General features: G+C 33.2%; 1 pseudogene; it reads left to right on the top strand.

Annotated features, from left to right (window-relative positions):
- The first annotated feature begins 1,545 nt into the window (after positions 1 to 1,545).
- Positions 1,546 to 15,169, top strand: LOC123230174 (annotated as a pseudogene).
- The last annotated feature ends 7,236 nt before the right edge of the window (positions 15,170 to 22,405 follow it).

The following is a 22,405-nucleotide window of genomic DNA, read 5'->3' as shown; positions in this document are numbered from 1 at the left end:
TTAAAACATGCAGCATGTCAAGGATGACACCCCTTACCTTGTTTCAAGTCAATCTTGACAAGTTGGCTTCCTCTTCCTTGTCTTGCTTCCTTTATCACTGAAATCACCTTAAATCAACACCAAAACACACTAACATATTCATATAACATGTATCAAATATATATATATATAATCATAGGTAAAGGGAAAGGAAGGAGATCTTTTGGTTACCAAGGCTTCCAAAGTACTTCTTTATTTCCTTTTCTTATTTTGTCTTCCAAAACCCCTTCAATTCCTTCCTTTATGTTCACAAAACAAAGGAAAATAACATGATAAATGGTGGCTACTGGAATGGATAGGAAGATGATGGAAAAGCCTTAAAGCTTCCTTTATTTTTTTTGTCTTTTCTCTCTGTATATACATCTTTATCTCTTTTTCTTTTTTTGTTTCTTTTTGTGTATATATATATACACACACACACACACACCCATACATATATATATATTTAAAATGAGAAATATCTCAAAATAGGGTCAAAAAACATTACCCCTGGAACATACCTGAGGGTATTACTAACACTGTCTCTTCTACTCTTAAAAGAAACAATTTAAATCTACAGTTCAAAGGATCTTGGATTGAGTTTCTCAACAAAAGCAATAGAATAGGCACACTCAAAACCAGTTTCGACTACAAATATGAAGACAAAAGTAATAGAATGAGCAAGCGATATGAAGACAAGAACAAGAAAATCATAAGTAAAGAACAACACAAGATTAGAGGCCTTATAGACAAATATTGTGTGAGAGTATGGTTTGTAGAGATGCTTTCGTTCACACTTCTGCTTAGAATCCATTTCAAAAGTTGAAAGATGGGTTTGGATCTGTTGTAAGAATTAAGAGTTAAGTTACAGAGAAAGTAGGAGAATGAAGAGATGTAGTGCCAACAACTTATTATGAAGCCTATAAGCTTTTGTCAATGAATATTTACGATTTTTTTTCCTTTTTTATAATTTAGGGTGGGTTTTCTGAAACTGAAGAGGAGAGGCACGCAACAAAAAATGCATCTATTGTTGTAGTTAATTGGTTGACCAGTTACCACCAGAGCAAAGAGCCGGTGAATAATTTTACTATTATTTTTCCTTTTCCCCCACCCATATATTATAGGTTAAAGTACGTATATTTTTACTATTATTTTTATAATTTAATTTGACATTGGTGGTCATCGAAAAAGGAAGGAAAAAAATATTAGAAAAAAAAGTAAAGTTTTCAAAACTTAGGCTGAAGAGAACTTGTGAAAAAGTGAAGTTTTTAAAATTTAGATTGAGAAGAAATCATTAGTTTCTAAAATTTAGATGGAAAAAAGAGATAAAAATTTATTTTTTAATATTATAAGTTAAATGACAATTATACTTTTGAAACTAACGTAATTTATTAACTCAAACATGTAATGGGTGGGTATTTAGATTTTTTAAAACTTAGTAGGTGAGAGTTAATGGACAAAATCTTGGATGGGCAAAACGTTTTTGCCAAAATCAGTTAAAATTCGTTTGTAGATTAAATTTTGCCAGCGATATTTATATTTCTTCATTTCTAATCTCCCAAAATCTAAATTTTTATTTAATCCTACCTCTAATTCTCGCTGATTACCATGACGCTCGACTAAAAGTTGTTTTCTTTTCGATCATCACAACATCTTCAATGGTAGAGACCGGACGCGTCGCTTTGGCTAATCAACTCGGCAATAATCTAACTTTAATTCACTCGTTTGATTGATTTGAGTTAGTGACTTGGTGTTTACCTGTTCATTAAGCTGATTATTGAATTGATGCGGTTGCAGATATCGAGCAATTACTTTTAGAAGCTCAAAATCGATGGCTTTCTCCGGCTGAAATTCATGAAATTCTTAAAAATTATAAGAAGCTTCGCATTGCTCCTGAGCCACCTAACTTGCCAGGGAGTATGGCTTTTGCATGTTTTGATTGAATTGTGATCTTGCTTGTGTTAATAACCCTTTTTGGTTTTTGGTTTTTGGTTTTGGAGTTTAGTCACTTGGATCAAGTGGGAGTTTAGTGCTTTGAGCATTAAATCTTTCATTTTTACTTTTTTGTAGGGTTGTGATTTCTTTGATACTGTAACAACTTAAAGTGAATGTTTTGTCATCGGAGCTTTTCTAATGGTTTAATTTGTACCCTTTAGGTGTTTTAATGTGCTTCAGAGTTAGTTTGATCAAATTCAGTCTAAATTGAAACGTACTTGGTTTGTGATTTTTGAGGCTGTCTTTTAACTTTGGTATCTTTGATTGAATTCTAGTGTCAGTTGTTTGAATTCTCAACTTTTGACGTCTTCAAGATTATTAGAACTACTGTATTTCCTTGTTTGTATCAATTAGGTGTTTTTCTGAAACTGATTATTTAATAATCAAGAAGTTGTAACTGTGACTTACATTTCTGATTTCAGGCGGTTCACTTTTCCTTTTTGATCGGAAGGTGCTTAATTACTTTAGAAAAGATGGCCATAACTGGAAGAAGAAGAAGAAGGGGACGAAAGTACTGGAGGGTCATGAGAGACTCAAGGTGAGTACCGATTTAATTAATTGATTTGTTTAAGTGTCTAAGCCCCACTCTAAATTAAATAGAGGAAATCTTTAATTATGCTGATTTTGTGCAGGTATGTTTATCTTGTGGCACAAGATTCGTTTTATAGAAAACTCCACTGTGCTTTCAAACAAGTAAATTTTTTCAGGTTGGAAGTATTGATGTGTTGCATTGCTATTATGCCCGTGGAGAGGAAAATGAGAGTTTCCAAAGACGCAGTTGCTGGACGATTGAAGAGTAAGTCCTTGAAATTTCATTAGTATTTGTGTCAACTAACTGCTACTGTGTGGTGTACTCGATATCACCAAAAGGAATGCAAGTGTTATGAAAATCACAAATTGCTTTGTACTTATGCTAGATATTTCAAATTTTTTTAAGATCATGTTATTTAAATTCTCTCTCTCTCTCTCTCTCTCACACGCGCGCGCGCACACACAAAGGGTAAGCACACATGCAAGTTCTGTTGTTATAGATCTTTTGATCTCTTGCTGCCAGAGGTATTTCTTAACTCAGTAATTTTTTAATCTTCAGCTGTGACTTTTTATTGATTTGGAATTGCATGCTTGAAATAATTTTACTTTTTTCTATTTCTTTTCTCAAGGACGTTTTGTTGGGCTTACTTTTTTTCTTCTCAATGAATTGATCACTATGCAGGGAACTCTCACACATAGCTCTTGTCCACTATCTAGATGTAAAGGTTAGACTATATCCTATCGTCTTTTACATATGTGCGTGTTTGCGTCTGTTCATTCAGTTATCTATAAGTTAAAAGGCCAAACGACTATTTCCCACCCAAGGTATGCTGTAATGACAAGTTTTCACCCTTTAACTATGGAAACATCAAATACTCACCCATGATCAGTTAAAAATAACGGTGGTAAAGGTAAAATCGTCATTTTCTCTATAATATTAAAAAATAAACTAAAATATAATCTATTTTTATCTTCCTAAACTTTAAAAACTAAAATTTTCCCCCAGCCTAAGTTTTAAAAAATGGCAGTTTCACCCTAGGGTTTGGTTTTGAAATCTTCGACGACATCTCCGGCTCCATTGCAGACAGCCTCTCCCTCCCGAGATATCCTCTCCTTCCGACGATCTCTTTCCTCCCATTTGGAGGGCCGATTGACATCGGAGATGCCTTGGGAGACGAAGAACTTCGTCGGGGAAGACAAAGTTCTTCGTCTTCTCAGAGGAAGACAAAGTTCTTCGTCTTCCCAGAGGAAGACAAAGTCGTCATCTTTGTCTGGGAAGACGATGGCTTTGTCTTCGTCTTAGAAGACGAAGAACTTCGTCTCTGACGCCGATCGACCCTCCAAATGGAAGGAAAGAGATCGTCGAAAGGAGAGAATGCTTCGGGAGAGAGAGGCCATCGGTAATGGAGCCAGAGAGGTCGTCGGAGATTTCAAAACCAAACCCTAGGGTAAAACTGCAATTTTTTAAAACTTAGGCTGAGGAAAAATTTTAGTTTTTAAAGTTTAAGGGGGCAAAATGAGATAAAATTTTCAGGCGTTAGAGTTCTGTTAAATTTAACCGGCCATGAATGGGTATTTGGTGTTTCCATAGTTAAAGGGTGGAAACTTGTCATTACATCATACCTTGGGTTGGAAATAGTCGTTTGGCCAAGTTAAAAACTTAACAGTAGTGATATTTTCTGCAAAGGCCATATTGGTTAAACTTCCAAAAGTTTTGAAGATTTCTCCTGAATATTCTTTTGACTCAGGTCTAATAGTTGGGTCCGCGTAATAAATTATGTTTGGGTTTGATTGTGAGAAGCTTAATAGATTGGACTGATGGTTATTAGTATGTGGGCTTGAGCGGTGATTAGCCCTCAATGCAAAGTGGGTTGGGTTGTTATTGAAAAATAGGTTAATGTTTGGGTTGATTAAATGGGTTTATGGATTGGGTTAGTTCTCTATGACCCAATTCTTTTCTTCTTTATTTTTTTTTTCCAATTTCGCCTCCCTCAATAGAGGTGCAAATAAAAGATATGCATAATCAAATTCCAATGGTTGGGTGTTACTAGAATTTGTCGTCTCATTGTTAGAATCTATCGATGTATCGTTTTAGACTAGAATAGAGTTTGTGTACTCCGTCGTCTTGAGTTTGTGTATTCCATTGTTGGCAACTCCAATTCCACCGTTGTTTTTTTTTGTCATCACCATTAAAAGGCAACACCTTTTTGTCCTTCTTTTGCTCCTTCATTGCTCCAAAGCCTATAACCAAATGATCTAAAGTGGCATTTATGACATCCAACTTATTCATCAAGATCTTTATGATTTTTTACCGATCATACTATTACTCTTCATCCTCTCCTTAGTCATGCCTAGATCTTACGTGCTCTAATATCAATTTAATAGAGACTTAATACAAATATTATTAATATTAAATAAATAATATTGACAACAAGAAGTGTCAATTGTAAAATTTATTTTGTATAAATTGAATAAAACCAATCAATCCTAAACCAGAAGATCTACACATAAGTTATAAAATATTGAATTAAATTTTTTAGGGTTATAGGAATACTTGGAACGTCATGCATCTGAATCCGAAGAACTTTTGAGAATCAGTTGAATATTGAAGATATGTTATTATTGGTCTTTTACTCTAGAAACCTCATCTATAAAAACTTTTAATGGAACAAAGCTGCAACGATTAGGTTTTTGAGAGGGGATCTAGCTAATTTATAAAAAAAGATTATTTGGACTCTCTCATCAAAGGTTCAATAACCCAAAAACGCAGGTTAAACTGCCTACCCAAATATGTAATCTATAAAATGTTTTTTTTTTATTGATTGTTTAAGCCCATCTATAAACTGTTATTGGACTATTCAATTACTCGATTTTATTAAACTAAAATAATAATTAATGTTACCCTACATTAGAAAATTTTCTAACATTCTCCTATTTAGGCTATATTAATTATATTTTAATTTATTTCAAGAAAAGGAAAGACGATTTTTTGACTCTTGGGTAACCAATATTTAGCTTTGAAGTGGTCACTATTTTAAAAACAAAATAGTCCAAAGATTTATAACACTCAATTATCAATCTAATTAACATGATCACCAATATTGAACTAAGACATTACTTATGTCTTGAATCAACACAAGATCGTCTATGACTACAATTACTAATAACCAAATTAACACAAATCAATGATTTAAGAGTGTGGCAAAAATAACACCTAATCATATAATCCTAAATGGTGTTATACTTTTGTTACTCATCTTTATGATTTTTCTTTAATCTTTATATTTAAAAAGAAACATGAGAAATCTTTTTGCTTTCAATAAAACCTATATATTTTAATTGTACTCGAGACTTAAAGAAATACATATATAATTGTCATACTCAAGAAAAACCTTATCTTGAGACATATGTTATACCATAATCGTATATATGTACATATATTCATATACAAACAAATACATCATTATAATGATATATATATATATATATATATATATATATATATATATATATATATATATAAACAAATTATAATATAAAACTCTCACTAACTTTGAATATCGAAAGATCTAAACACTTTTATATTTTTAATATGACTTTAAGGGCTATAGGTCTTGTTCTTTTGGTTAGGGGGTTTAACTTATATCAATTTTGTATTTATTTACTTTACCCTAATTTTCTATTCTTTATGAGGTTCTTGACTGTAAAATATTTTATTTCTGTATATCTCAATTTACTGATGGTCTTTTACCCAATTACACTGCTATCATAATAGATAATGTTGACACCAAGTAGTCTAAAAATGTAATCTCTTAACCACAAAACCTAAGAAGTTGTCCCATAGCAAGCTACAAATCTAATATCCATGGTTTAGGTTGTTAATAATAACTACTTAATGTTTTTTCAAAATTTGACCTCTTCAACGAGTATAATAATGTATCCAAAATGCATTTTAAATCATTTTTTCAACTACCAAAAGTTGATATTTTGCAAGTATCCTATTACCACTTAAACCATAATCAAATAATCAAAACTTGGATTTGAAAGGTATTGATTAGGAATCTTAAAGGCAAAAATTATATTAGGCTCATGCATACTTATGTATTCATCAAACTTGCAATAATGTCATTAGAGGGGACATTTCACATTAACTTCCTTCCAACCTTATTTTTTAGACACTACTTGATGTTAAACTTATCTCCTTTCACAATAGACATATCATCGTCTTTTAATTCTACATGTTGAACCTATTAGGAACACATTCCATGTATGCATTTTGAGATAAGTCAAAAGTCCATGAGTATTGTCTTAGTGGACCTCAATACCAATATCAAATGAAGTATCTTTAAGATCCTTCACATCAAAAGTTTTGGATAAAACCAACTTGATCTCATAAAACAAGTTGATGTCACTACTACCAACATATTGAACTATACCATGAAAGACAAATATGCTCTCACTAATTTTTATATTCCTATATTGGTCTAATTTGTTTTATATGAAGTCATGAGCAGTTGCACTTTCTCAAAGTAGCTTTAATATTGTATTAGGCAATACTATGATTGTGTCATTTCATGAGATATAACAAAATTATCTCTAACAATTTTAATTATATATTGCAATAAATCTGTATTAGACAATAATCAAAACAGTTTTAATACTATATAAACCACACTTTATAAGGATTTTTGATGCATTATCATTAAATCACCTTTGGGCAGAAAAAATAATATGCTATTAGGATCCCAAACATAAAGTTATATAAGTCATAATTAAGACCTTCAGAACATCTAATTTTTGAAAGAAATATCACCTTAAGACATATACACTTCTTAAACTAGTTTATCCTCTATCTAATATGAAAATGCATGTCAGTTGAATTAATCCAACCACTTTTGGACGTATTGAATCTTTCATGACCAATGTATTTTCCAAATTAACCTTCTGCTATTACCGATTCTAATATAGACAATGACCACCTTTAGGTAGAAAATTATCTACATTAAAGTTGAAGAATGTATCATTACCAAAGGGAAAATAATGTATTGCTTTGGCGATTAACATCATGAAAACTCACAAATTGTTCCTATAATACTAAGCACTATTGCCTTAATCAAGATTTCATGAGATAAAACACCTTATTATCTCTAATAATCTTAATTCAAAAAATGTTGCATCTAACCTAGTGAACAATAATCTTAACTTAATGTAATAATTTAACCACAGATGATAGAATTGATACTAAATTTATCATCATAATAGGACAAGATACCTTATGCCACAATATTCATTCGAAAATTAATTTCTTTTTCAAATGGAGACCTACAAGTGTCTCATATGCCTTTACATGCCACCAGAAATCATTCAAGAGTTACCATAAGTCTTTCATGCATGTCATGGATTGTTACTTGCCTTTCACGAGTCCTTATTATGCTGCACACACCACCTTAGACTTTTAACGCACTCTAACTTGCCTAAACTAACCTTTATAACCTCACATGCACCCTAAAAAACCCTTTATGTACATTCATGTGCCCTACAAAAACTTTAGAGCTTTATGACATGCTCTCATAATGCATTCACACACATTAATGTGTTTGAAAAATCCTTTACGCATGCACACACATTACCAGGAATGGATTACACACTATTGTGTGCAACCACTTGGTATAATTCACCATTTACAAGCATTGACACACTTTTAGAGATTGCCAACATGCCAAATGAACCATTCACACGCCTCACACACCACCAAGATATTCTTATGCACTTCTTACAAGGTACACATGCTTTCATGTGCCTCCAAGTTCTATACACACACCTTCACACGCTAAAGTAGTTTCTCACATATGTTCATGCACCAATTAGAATCTTTCTTTCTTCGCATCACACACATGTCAAGCGCCATCCAATAAATTTTTGTGCGTACAATTCACGCATCTAGGTTGGGATTACATCAAGATGATTCAAGTAATCTAGGTAAACAGGTTGAGCAGACTCGAGTTGACTTTGGCTAAGTCAGTTTATTATAGTGGGTTGAATTTTGGGTTTTCCCACCCCGTTTTTGACCGGCAATCTTAAAAAAACCCTTTGCTTGTTTTGACATTTGAATTTTTGGCTTCTATTTGTCCATTCCTTTCAATACTAGAGGGGAATTAAATTCTGGCTCACAAAAAGATATTTCTAGGCAATTTCATCACTTGGATTAGTGTTGGTAAGTTGTGGCAGAACAAGGAAAAGCCAATGATGCTAACAATCCTTTCCTTCTTGATTCTGATGTTGATTATAGGTTCCAATTGATAGGAAAGGGTTGTAAGGGCATGAATCATGCCGGTGGTGGTTCAACCACCTTCGATTTTGTAGGAAATAGCAATATGAAATTAGTCCACACGAGACAACTTATCACATCCAATTTGGATCGAAAAACAATTTTAAATGTCAAAATTGAATGTTCCAAATTGAATTTTGTTCCCCAAAACACTCTAGCAAGGTTTTACAAACTCTAATTTCAAATTTCAATGGTTCAATTAAAGACCCTAGTCATGAATTTTCAATCATAATTAATGATCTTTAAGCCTTAATTCAAAATTAATAAATTCTAATTTCAATTATGAAAAATTTAGATACTATAACTTAATGCGTTCGACTCTGATACCACATGTAAAATTTATTTTATATAAACTAAATAAAACTAATCAAACTAAACCACATGATTTAGGCACAAGTTATAAAATACTAAATTAAATTATTTGGCATTATAGGAATACCTAGAACCTTTGAAAATCACTTAAACAATGGAAATATGTTATAACTAGTCATCCGCTCTAGAAACCTCCCTTGTTGCAACTTTTAATAGGAAAAACTATAGCGATTAGGTTTTAGAGAAGGGACTTAGCCAATTTATAAAGAGTTCAATAACCCAAAGGCCTACAATAAGCCGTCTACCCAAATTTGTAATATGTAGAATGTATTTGACTTTTTCTTTATTAATCATCTAAACTCATCTATAAACTACAAAAATCATAATTAATGTTAGCCTTCATTAGAAAATTTTCTAACATCAACTCCTCACACCAAAGGCTGCAGGATTCTAAGTGCAAGGTATGAGACTTGGATCTTACATTGGAAAGTATGGACAACTATTGTGGGGTTTATATGACTTTAGACTCTTCTATCTCAATAGCTAGCTTTTGAGGTATGATTTTCCTAAAGTTTATATCATTTGGTATTAGAATCATCATCATGTCTCTTAGTTGCAATCGTGCAATGTGAGTGGTGATGCCGACATTGCAGTGTTCACTCGGGGCTAGTAGGGAGCTAGCGCATAGCTAGTCGGCATGGTGCAGGGACTACGGAGCGTGTGGTGTGTTAAAATGTCAAGTGTAATATATGAGACTTGGATCCCACATTGAAAAATATAAGTAACCAGTGTGGGGTTTATATGACCTTAGACTCTTCCATCTTAATAACTAGCTTTTGAGGTCTGGTTCTCTTAAGGTTTATATCATTTCTAATATAACTCCTTTTATCCAAATAATATCCTAATATCTTATTCTTCAAATTCAAATTCCAATTATTATCTTATCATTTAATATCCTAACTAATATTATCTTAATTAATATTTATTATTATTATTATTATTAATGCCTCCAAAATTTTCATAATCATACAAAGGATAATACTCGGTGCAGATTATAATAACCAAGCAAGTTCCAGATTCCACTCCTCTCAATTTACAGCACCCTGTATTGGAGAATAAAGATGCTGGATTCTCAGATGCTGCACCATTTACAAGTAAATCAGTTTTCTCACTTTTGCTTTAGTAGGATTATGTTCTGGTTAACATGACTGTTTTTTATCTGGTTGTTGCATGAGCTGACATGCCAATTTTATTTTAATACTCTGTTGTCAACAGATGATTACCAACGAAAGTTCTCAGATGTTCCCGGGACAGATTTAACTTCACCTGGTCAAGCAGATAAAATTAAAGATATTAATGATTCTGCCTTAACATATGACATTTCCAAAAACCCTGACCTCCCGTCATGGGTCAGGGAGGATGTCTTGAAGAATTGTTTTTCTGGCGTTGGATCACTGCCTTCTAACCCATCATTTTCATCAACTCAACCTGACACCATAGGAAATATCCCTAAAAAAAAGCACGAAATACTGGGACAGCTTTTTACCAAAAATCGGACCTTGGTTGAATGTGGGAGTCACTTACCGCCCTGGGATTGGCAGGTAGAATATGATGTTCCTTGTAGGTTCATGTTATTGGCACGAACGCTGATATATGATATTAAACCTTTCCTTTTTTTTTTCTATGATTTCATTGTGGGTAAAAACTGTAGGAAGCATTGTTCAGACAAGTTACAAGTGAAATTGAGGTGTTTGAATAGAAGTTTACAATTTGATTATTTCTTCACTTTTGAAATTAGTTTGTGACAGTCATTCATCTTTTAGAACTCTGTTTTTTGGAATTGCTATTCTGACTTCCAATTGATGTTGATAAGAATAGATTCTTTGGGTTAAAAGTTAATCTGACTCTAGAAAGGGATAGCCAGATATTTAAAATATAACAAGTTTTGAGGGCTGAGTATATATACCTGTTATCTTACCTTAAATTGCATTAGCGTGCTAGTAATATCAATTGTGTTTCTTAGTTTTGATGTTTCAGGATTGTTAGGACTTTCTTTCATTTATCCCGGTAGGAATTTTGTTTGATTAAGTTTGATGAGTTATTAATATAAAAATTGTGTGTATTGGTGCTTTACATTTGTGCATAATTTGTCTCAGGCTATTCAGTCATCTCTTCACTTTTGTTTTTATGAAGTAAAGTACCCTGAGGCTTTGCTTAAATAGAAATTAACCATGGTTGTGTTCTTGTTTATGGTAATATAATAGCTTTAGTGTAGAATAATTCTTATTGGTTGTTACGTTGGTTTGTGGCAACCAGCGTATAGACAATTATTGGTTTAATTTCATCTTTGAATAATTCTTAAAGTTGTATATTTATATACCAGTGTCATGATGCATCATACCAGAAAGCTTAGATTTCATATTCTATTTAATTCATCTTGTTCAGACTTTAATTTGCCTTGTCAACAGACATCTGAGAATGATTCTTCTCTTTTATCAATGTGGCTCATGGGTCAGACGCTGGCTTCAGAATCAGCACTTAACATTACATCAAGGTCTCATGAGCAAGATATTGAGAATGATCACCGAGTAGATCTGTCAAATACAGATCGTGGACATCTTTTGCAATCAGTTCCAGAGAGCAATTCAACCATACAGGGGAAAACCCTCTTTTTCTCTTCATTAAAACAGCATTTATTTGATGGCTCTCTAACTGAGGAGGGTCTGAAGAGGACGGATAGTTTCAATTCCTGGATGAGTAAAGAACTTGGGGATGTAAAAGAGTTGCATATGCAGTCCAGTTCTGGGGTCTACTGGGAAACAATTGAAAATGAAAATGGACATGAGGATTCCAACATTCCTCCTTCCATCTCCAAAGACCAGCTGTACAGTATTATCGACTTCTCACCCAACTGGGCATATGTGGGCTCAGAAATTATGGTATATTGCAGTTTATTATTGAATGTGCATGGTATTGTCAACTAAACATTAGATGTCTCATTTATTTAAATAGTTGGAATATTAACTGACTGCTTGAGTTAAAGCTGAACTTCCCTGCGAAGTAATATTTATTATTTAGTAAATACATATTTCTAATTTGTAGTTTCTTTTTCTTTATTTTTGTACTCTTTATTCAGGTCCTGATCAGAGGAAGATTCTTGATGAGTCAACAGGAGGCTGAAAATAATAATTGGTCATGTATGTTTGGGGAAGTGGAAGTTCCTGCAGAAATTTTAGTTGATGGTGTACTTCATTGCCATACTCCTGCACTGAAAGCTGGGAGGGTTCCATTTTATGTTACATGTTCTAATAGGTTAGCATGTAGTGAACTGCAAGAATTTGAGTATCGAGAAAACAATGTTCGAGATGTGGATCTTGCTGATAATAGTGCTAACATCACAAGTGAAAGTCTCCATATGCAATTCGGAAAGTTATTGTGTCTAAGTTCTATAAGAACTCCAAGTTATGATCTTAGCAAAGTAAATGAAATATCCGAGTTGAGCGGTAAAATTAGTTCATTGCTAGAAATAGACAATGATGATCAGGATGAGATGTTAAAACTTACGTCAGAGGAAAAAATTTCAGTAGGAATGGCCAGAGAGAAGCTTCTGAGGTAAAAGTTGCATGAATGGCTCTTGCAGAAGGTAGCTGAAGGTGGAAAAGGCCCTAGTGTTTTAGATCAGGATGGACAAGGTGTGCTACATTTCGCAGCTGCTCTTGGCTATGATTGGGCCCTAGAACCAACAGTTGTTGCAGGTGTAAATATCAACTTCCGTGATGTAAATGGATGGACAGCACTTCATTGGGCGGCATATTGTGGCAGGTAACCACTGTTAAAAATTTTCTTGCATGTTTCTTTTGAATTTGCCACAAGTAATTTATTCCTAGATATTTTACTTCTTCCAGGCCTGCCTTATAGTGTAGAAGGCATCATACTAGGGGACGGATTTAACTGAATGGTAAAGTGAAAGAGTTGTCAACTAAAACAGGGGCTTTTAAAAAAAAAAATGGTTAACTAGGCTAACATATCCATAATAATAAAGAGAAGTTAGAAATTTTTACTTCAGTTGCATAGAGTTCATTGGTTGAAGTACTTGTATCAGTGAAGCTGGTAGAAACATTTTTCATAGTTATACATCACATCATGTTATTAAAGAATAAAAAGGTTAGTTCTTAGAATAATTTTTCCTTTCCTTTTAATATCATTTGACGAACTTCACTATTTCCTTTTTGGTATCTTCTTACACCAATCATTGATGATACCAGAGAGCGTACAGTTGTCTCTCTCATCTCTCTTGGTGCAGCTGCTGGAGCACTTTCTGATCCTACTCACAAATATCCTTCAGGCCAAACACCAGCTGACTTGGCTTTTGCTAGTGGACACAGAGGAATTGCCGGTTATCTTGCGCTATCTGATTTATCCGATTTGAGTTTTCTCTTTTCATCTCTTACCATTAATAAAGAGTATGGCGAAGCTTCAGAACTTAGTGGAGAAAATGCAGTTCAGACAGTTTCTTATCAGAGTGCTGCTCCTATCACTGATGAGAACTTACGATATGGATTGTCGATGCAGAACTCATTAGCTGCAGTCCGTAAAGCGACTCAAGCAGCTGCTCATATTCATCAAGTGTTTCTTGTGCAGTCCTTCCAGAAAAAGCTGTCAGATGAACGTCCTCTTTCATTTGTAGCAGCTAAGTCTCACAAGGCTGGACATCATGATGAATCAGTGGGTGCTGCTGCAACAATTATACAAAGTAAGTTTCGGGGTTGGAAGGGTAGGAAAGATTTCTTGATAATTCAGCAGCGAACTGTGAAAATTGAGGTGCGTTTCCATTTCTCATGGTTTTCTCACTTATGCTCTTCTAGGCATGTATCTTCTCTTTAACTCTATATGGCAAGATCTTTTTTAAATCTTTTTTTTGGGTTTGATATCAAATTTGTGAAGTAATATTTATACCTTTTTCGGTGATAGGCACATGTCAGGGGTCACCAGGTAAGGAAAAACTATAAGAAGATAATTTGGTCGGTAGGAATTGTGGAGAAGATTATCTTGCGATGGAGAAGGAAAGGAAGTGGTTTGCGTGGATTTAAGTCGGAATCACTAACAGGGAATTCCAGCATGATAGATACTTCCATAGAGGAGGATGATGACTATGATTTCCTGAAAGAAGGCAGAAAGCAGAAAGAAGAAATGTTGCAAAAGGCACTTGCCGTAGTGAAGTTCATGATTCAGTACCCTGAGGCAAGAGATCAATACAGTAGACTGCTGAATGTTGCCAATGAAATCCAAGAGACCAAGGTAACTCTCTCTCCTTAACTATATATATACACACATGCCTACAGAACATCTTCTTGCATTGTTTGATGGAAAGGATTTTGGAGACTAATGGCCTGAGGCCTCGAAATTTGTAGGACCGAGAACTTGTATCATTAATTTTAGCACTTATTTTCTTCTCTTGTTCATAGAATTGTATACTTGACGATTGAACCTTCCATAAAGGCAGTGTAATGAAGCATTAATGATTTTATATTGTTAGTAAGCCATATTTTGAAATTGTGTACTCATGATCCTTGCAGATTGTCCCATAATATGTGATGTTCAATGGCATTATTACTGCAACTTTATTTCACTAATCTCATATTAGAAGTCTTATTTGTTTCTATTTTTCTCTTGAATTTTCAGGGAAATAGGACAAATTATGCGACTGAAGAAACTCATTATTCCCAAGAAATTGAAGAAGCTATACCCAAATTTGAGATAGAAGGTTTGATATCTTCCAATTATTATCTATCATCTAATATCCTAATTAACATTATCTTTATTATTATTATAATCAATATTAATTATTATCATTATTTCTTAATATTACCCATCTCTTTGAAAACCACCTTATATCCAAAACTCTTTTTGAGACTACCTTGGGTAAGTCATCTTTGGGTTAATCCTATTGGATTTTGGCTCAGGTCTAATGATTGGTTTGAGTAATAAGTTATGCTTAGGTTTGATTTTAAATAGTTTAGTAAATTGGACTAATGGTATTTACTTATTAGTATGTGGGCTTGAGCGGTGATTAGCACCCACTACAAATTGAGTTGGGTTGTTATTGAGGAATGAGTTAATATTTGGGTTGATTAAATAGGTTTCTAGATTGGGTCAGTTCTCTATGACCTAGTTCTTCTCTTCTTCATTTTTTTTTTCCAATTTTGCCTCCCTCAATAGAGGCGCAAGTAAGAAATATGCACAATCAAGTTCCAAAGATTGGGTGTCACTAAAATCTATCATCTCGTTGTCGGAATCTGTCAATATATCATCTTAAACTAGAATCGAGTTTGTGTGCTCTATCGTCTCAAGTTTGTGTGTTCTATCATTGGCAACTCCAATTTTACCGTTGTTTCTTCTTCGTCATCACTATTAAAAGGGAATACCTTTAAGTCCTTCATGTGCTCCTTCATTGCTCCAACGCCTATAGCCAAACAATCTAAAGTGGCGTTTATGACATCCAACTTATTCATCATGATCTTTATAATCTTCATTAGATCAATACTATTACTCTTCGTCCTCTTCTCAATTATACCTAGATCTTACATGCTCTAATATCAATTTGATAAAAATTCAATACAAATGTAATTAATATTAAATAAATAATGCTGACAACAAAAAGTGTCAGCTGTAAGATTTATTTTGCATAAATTGAATAAAACCAATCAATCCTAAACTAGAGGATTTACTCATAGGTTATAAAATACTGAATTAAATTCTTTAGTGTTATAGGAATACTTGGAACTCTATGCATCTGAATCCGAAGAACTTTTGAAAATCACCTGAAAATTGAAGATTTTATTACTGGTTTTTTACTTTAGAAACCTCCCTTATAATGACTTTTAATGAAAGAAACTGTAGTTATTAGGTTTTGGAGTGAAAATCTAATTAATTTATAAAAGAGAGATTATTTTACCCTCTTATCAAAGGTTCAATAACCCAAAAACCTAGATTAAACCATCTATCCAAATCTATAGTCTGTATAGTGCATTGGTTTTTTTTATTAATCACTTAAGCATATCTGTAAACTGTCATTATACTATTTAATTATTTGATTTTATTAAACCAAAATCACAATTAATGGTTGCTCACACTAGAAATTTTTCTAACATTCTCTTAGTTGGACAATATTAATTATATTTTAATTTATTTCAAGAAAAGGAAAGACTAATTTTTGACTCCTGGATAATCAATATTTTAACTTTGAAATGGTTACTATTTTAAAAACAAAATAGTCCAAAGATTTATAACACTCAATTATTAATCCAATCAACATAATCACTAATATTGAATCAAGACATTATTTATGTCTTCAATTGACATAGGATCATCTATGACCACAATTACAAGTAACCAAATTAAGACAGATTAATGATTTAGGAGTGTGGCATAAATAACATCTAATCATGTGATCTCAAATGGTGTTATACTTCTATCAAGGCTAGAAGACTATTTCCCACCCAAGGTATGCTGAAATGTCAAGTTTTCACTTTTTATCTTTGATAATACCAAACACCCACTCATGAGCAGTTAAAATTAATGGAACCCTAACCCTTTGAAATTTTATCTCCTTTTGCCCCCCTAAACTTTAAAACCAAAAGTTTCCCCTAGCTTAAGTTTTAAAAAAGAGTAGTTTCACCCTAGGGTTTCCTTTTGAAATCTCCAGCTCCATTGCCGACAGTCTCTCCCTCTTAAAACATCCTTTCCTTCCGGCGATCTCTTTCCTCCCATTTGGAGCTTCGATCGACGTCGGAGACGCCTTGGAAGGGAGAACATTCTTCGTCTTCCCAGACGAAAGACGAAGCTATCGTCTTCATCTAGGAAGACGGTCGTCTTCCCAGAGGTCTTCTTCTGGGAAGACGATCGTCTTTTCTGACGAAGTTCTTCGTCTTCCAAGGCGTCTCCGACGCTGATCGAGGCTCTAAATGGGAGGAAAGAGATCGTCGAAAGGAGAGAATGCTTCAAGAGGGAGAGCCATCAGCAATAGAGCCAGAGATATCGTCAGAGATTTCAAAAAGAAACCCTAGGGTGAAACTGTCATTTTTTAAAACTTAGGCTGAGGGAAAATTTTAGTTTTAAAGTTTAGGGGGGCAAAAATAGATTATATTTTAGTTTGTTTTTAATATTATAGAGAAAATGATGATTTTACCCTTATCACCGTTAATTTTAACTGCTCATGGATAGGTGTTTGGTATTATCAAAGATAAAGGGTGGAAACTTGACATTTCAGCATCCTTAGGTGGGAAATAGTCGTTTGGCCTTCTATCAATTATCTTTATGATTTTCTTTAACCTTTATATTTTAGAAGAAATAAGAGAAATCTTTTTGCTTCCAATGAAGTCTATATGTTTTAACTGTACTCGAGACATATAAGAAATACATATACAACTATCATACTCAAGAAAAATCTTATCTTGAGACACATGTTATACCATAACCATAAATATGCACATATACTCATATAAAAATAAATATACCATTATGATCATGATAAAAAAAATATATATATATATTAACGAATTATACTATAAAACTCTCACTAGTCTTGAATATCAAAAGACCTTAAACACTTTATATGTTCAACATGACTTTATAGGTTATAGGTCTTATTCTTTTGATTAGGGGTTTCACCTGTATCAACTTTGTATTTATTTACTTAACCTGAATTTCTCTATTCTTTATAAGGTTTTTGACTATAAAATATTTTATTTCTATATAGCTCAATTTACTAGTAGTCTTTTACCCAATTGCATTGATATCATAGTGGATAATGTCGATACCAAGTAATCCAATAATATAATCTTTCAACCACATAACTTGAGAAGATGCCTCATCGCAAGCTATGAATCTAATGTCAATGATTTAGGTTGTTAACAACGGCTATTTAATGTTTTTCCAAAATTTAACCTTTTTTGCAAGTATAATAATGTATCCGAAATGGATTTCAAATCATTTTTACAACTACCAAAAGTTGATCTTTTGCAAGCATTTCATTACCTCTTAAATCACAACCAAATAATCAAAACTTGGATTTGAAAGGTATTGATTGAGAAGCTAAACTTCAAAAATTATAGTAGGCTCATGCATACTTATGCCTTCATCAAGCTTTCAATAGTGTCATTATAAAAAACATTTCACACTAACTCCCTTCCAACCATATTATTTGATGCTAAACTTATCCTCTTTCACAATGGACATATCAATATCTTGTAATTTTGCATGTTGAACTTATTAGGCACATAATCCATGTTTGCATTTTGAGATAAGTAAAAAAAGTCTATGAATATTGTCTCAGTGGGTCTCAATGGATCTCAATACTAATAACAAATTATATATTTTTAAGATCATTTACATCAAAAGTCTTGGATAAAACTGACTTGGTCTCATGAAATTAGTTGATGTCACTGTTACCAACATATTAAACCATACCATAAAAGATAAATATGCTCTCACTAATTTTTATATTTCTATATTGGTCTAGTTTGTTTTATATGAAGTCATTAGCAATTGCATTTTGTCAAAGCAGCTTTAATGTCGTAATAGGGAATACCATAATTGTGTCATTTCATGAGATATAACAAAATTCCCTCTGACAATCTTAATTACATATTGCAATAAATTCGTATTAAACAATAATCAAAGTAACTTTAATATTGTATAAGCCACATCTTATAGGGTTCTTGGTGCATCATCATTAAATCACTTTTGGGCAGAAAAAATGATATGTTATTAGGATTTCAAACACAAGGTTATATAAGTCATAATTAGGACCTTCAAAACATTTAGTTTTTGAAAGAAGTACTATCAACATATTAAACCACACCGTGAAAGACAAATACACTCCCACTAATTTTTATATTCCTATATTAGTCCAATTTGTTTTATATGAAGTCATAAACAATTATACTTTGTCAAAATAACTTTAATATTGTATTAGACAATACCTTAATTGTGTCATTTCATGAGATATAACAAAATTATCTCTAACAATCTTAATTATATATTACAACAAATCTACATTAGACAATAATTAAAGTAACTTTAATATCGTATAAGCCACACCTTATAGGGATTTTTTGGTGTATCATCATTAAATCACTTTTAGGCAGAAAAAATAATATGTTATTAGGATCCCAAATACAAGGTTATATAAGTCATAATTAGGACCTTCAAAACATATAATTTTCGAAACAAATATCACTTTAAGGCAGATGCACTTCCTAGAGCAGTACATCCTCGGTCTAATACGAAAACACATGTCAATTGAATAAACCGAACCACTTTTAGGTGTATTGAATCTTTCATGACCAATGTATTTCCAAAATTAACCTTATGTTATTACCAATTCTAATATAGACAATAACCACCTTTAGGCAAGAAATTATCTACATTAAAGTTGAAGAATATATCATTACGGAGGGGAAAATTTTGTAAATCTCAATCATGTATCACTTTGACAATTAACATTATGAAAACTCATGATTTGTTCTTATAATACTAAACACTATTGCCTTAATCAAAATTTCTTGAGATAAAACACCTTATTATCTCTAACAATTTTAATTAAAAAATTGTTATATCTAACATAGTAAACAATACTCTTAACTTAATGCAATAACTTAACCACATGATAGAATTGATACTAAATTTATCATCATAATAGGAGAAGATACCTTATTCCACAATATTCATTCGAAAATTAATTTCTTTTTCAAATGGAGGCCTACAAGTGCCTCATATACCTTTACATACCATCACAAGCCATTCAAGTGCTACCACAAGTTGTTCATGCATGTCATCAATTGTTACTTGCCTTTCACGAGTACTTATCACGCTGCACACACCATTTTAGACTTTTCACACACTTCAACTTGCCTAAACTAACCTTTATAACCACACATGCACCGTAAAAAAGCTTTTATGTACATTCACGTACCCTAGAAAAACTTTAAAGCCCTATGAAATGCTCTCATAATGCATTCACACTCATTAATGTGTCCAAAAAATCCTTCACGCATGCACACACACTCTCAGGAATGGATTACATACTATTACGTGCAACGGTATAATTCACCATTTACATACATTGACACACTTTTGGAAGACTACTTGACATTCAACCCCACCAGATGCGTACAGGCGCCTTTGGAGACTGCTGCCAATGCGTCAAATGAACCATTTCATGTGACTAAGACATTCTCACACGCGCCAATGCGCTTTTTGCAAGGTACAAACGCTTTCACGTGCCTCCAGGTTTGACACACGTGCCTTCACATGCTAAAGCAGTTTCTCACGCACGTTCATACACCAACCAGAATCTTTCTTCGCATCACACGCATGTCACGTCCCATCCAATAAATTTTTGCAGGGTAAAGGACTATTTCCCACCTATTGTTTACCCCTATCTCAAAAGCATACCCACACTAAATGAAAAACCAAAATACTCACTCAAAGTTTAATCTGTTTGCATCCACCCACATATCTTCTATTAGATGAAGGGGCAAATTCATCATTTTATCAATAATATTAAATAATTAAAATTTTATCTCATTTCCCCCCATTAATTTGAAAAACTAATATTTGTCTCATAAATTAAGTTTTAAAAAATTCACTTTTTTCCTCTGAAATGTAGCCACTTTTTTTGGACGACGCTCATCATCCAGATATTTGGACGACGAATCGTCATCCATTCTGGACAACACTTCGTTGTCCAGATCTTTGGACGACGAATCGTTGTCCAGATCTTTGGACGACGTTTCTTCGTCCAGAGAAGGGACGAGCGTCGTCCAGAGAATGGACGAGCGCTCGTCACTCTCCCTTGAGCTAGGTCGTCGCCGGTGGCCGGAGGAAAAGTGAAAAAAAATTAGGGATTTGGGGGGGGGGGTGAAAGTCTCTTTTCAAAGTTTAGGGATGGGGGTAAAGTTAACTTTTAAAATTGGAGGGAGAAATGCAATAAAATTATATCACTGAAACGTAAACAGTAAAATGATGGTTTTACCCCTCTATTTAACAGAAAATTTAACGGCAGTTTAGAGATGGGTGGGTGTTTGAATTTTTTATCTAGTGTGGATATGTTTTTGAGACAGGGGTAAACAATGGGTGGGAAATAGTCGTTTCCCCATTTTTGCATGTATGACGCACGCATCTAGGTCGGGACTATATCATGGCTGTTCAAGTCATCTGGGTAAACGGGTCAAATAGACTGGGGTTGTCTTTGGCCAAGTTAGTTTTTTCCATTTATTCTAGCTGGTCGGATTCCGGGTTTTCCCATCTTGCTTGGGACCTGTGATCTAAAAACTGTCGTTCCTGTTCGTTTTGACGTCTGAATTTCCAGCTTCTATTTATCCATTCCGATTGATTCTAGAGGGGAATTTAATTTTGGCTCACAAAAAGATATCTCCAAGCAATTTCATTGCCTAGATTAACGTTGGTAGGTGGCGCAGAACAAGGAAAAGCCAGTGATGTCGACAACCCTTTCTTTCTTGATTTCGACGTCGATTGTAAGTTCCAATTGATGGGGAAGGGTCGTGAGGGCACGACTCAGGCTAGTGGTGGCTCAACCACTTTTGATTTTGTAGGAAATAGTAACAAGAAATTAGCCGAATGTGACAACTTATCATGTCCAATTTCAACCAAAAACCAATTTTGAATGTCAAAATTAAACGTTCCAGATTAAATTTTGTCCTCCAGAACACTCAGGTAAGGTTTTACAAACTCTAATTTCAAATTTCAGTGGTTCAAATAAAGACCCTAATTTCAACATAGAACCTAAATTTCAAAATTGCAAACCCTATTCCCAAAGCTCCAATCATAATTCTTGATCTTTAAACCCTAATTCAAAATTAACAAATTATGATTTTAGTTGCGAAAAATTTAGATTGTATAACCTAATGCGTTCGGCTCTAATACAACATATAAAATTTATTTTGCATTAACTGAATAAAACTAATCAATTTTAAATCATATGATCTACGTATAAGTAATAAAATATTAAATTAAATTCTTTATAGTTATAAAAATAGCTAAATTGTTATGCATATGAATCTGAAGAACTTTTAAAAATCACCTAAACAATGGAAATATGTTATGAGTGGTCTTCATTTTACAAACCCCCCCTATGACGACTTTCAATGGAAAAACTGTGACAATTAGGTTTTAAAAATGGAATTTAGCTAATTTATA

This window comes from Mangifera indica, chromosome 1 (assembly GCF_011075055.1).
Source record: "Mangifera indica cultivar Alphonso chromosome 1, CATAS_Mindica_2.1, whole genome shotgun sequence".
Taxonomy (NCBI): Eukaryota; Viridiplantae; Streptophyta; class Magnoliopsida; order Sapindales; family Anacardiaceae; genus Mangifera; species Mangifera indica.
This window is presented reverse-complemented; position numbering and strand designations above follow the sequence as displayed.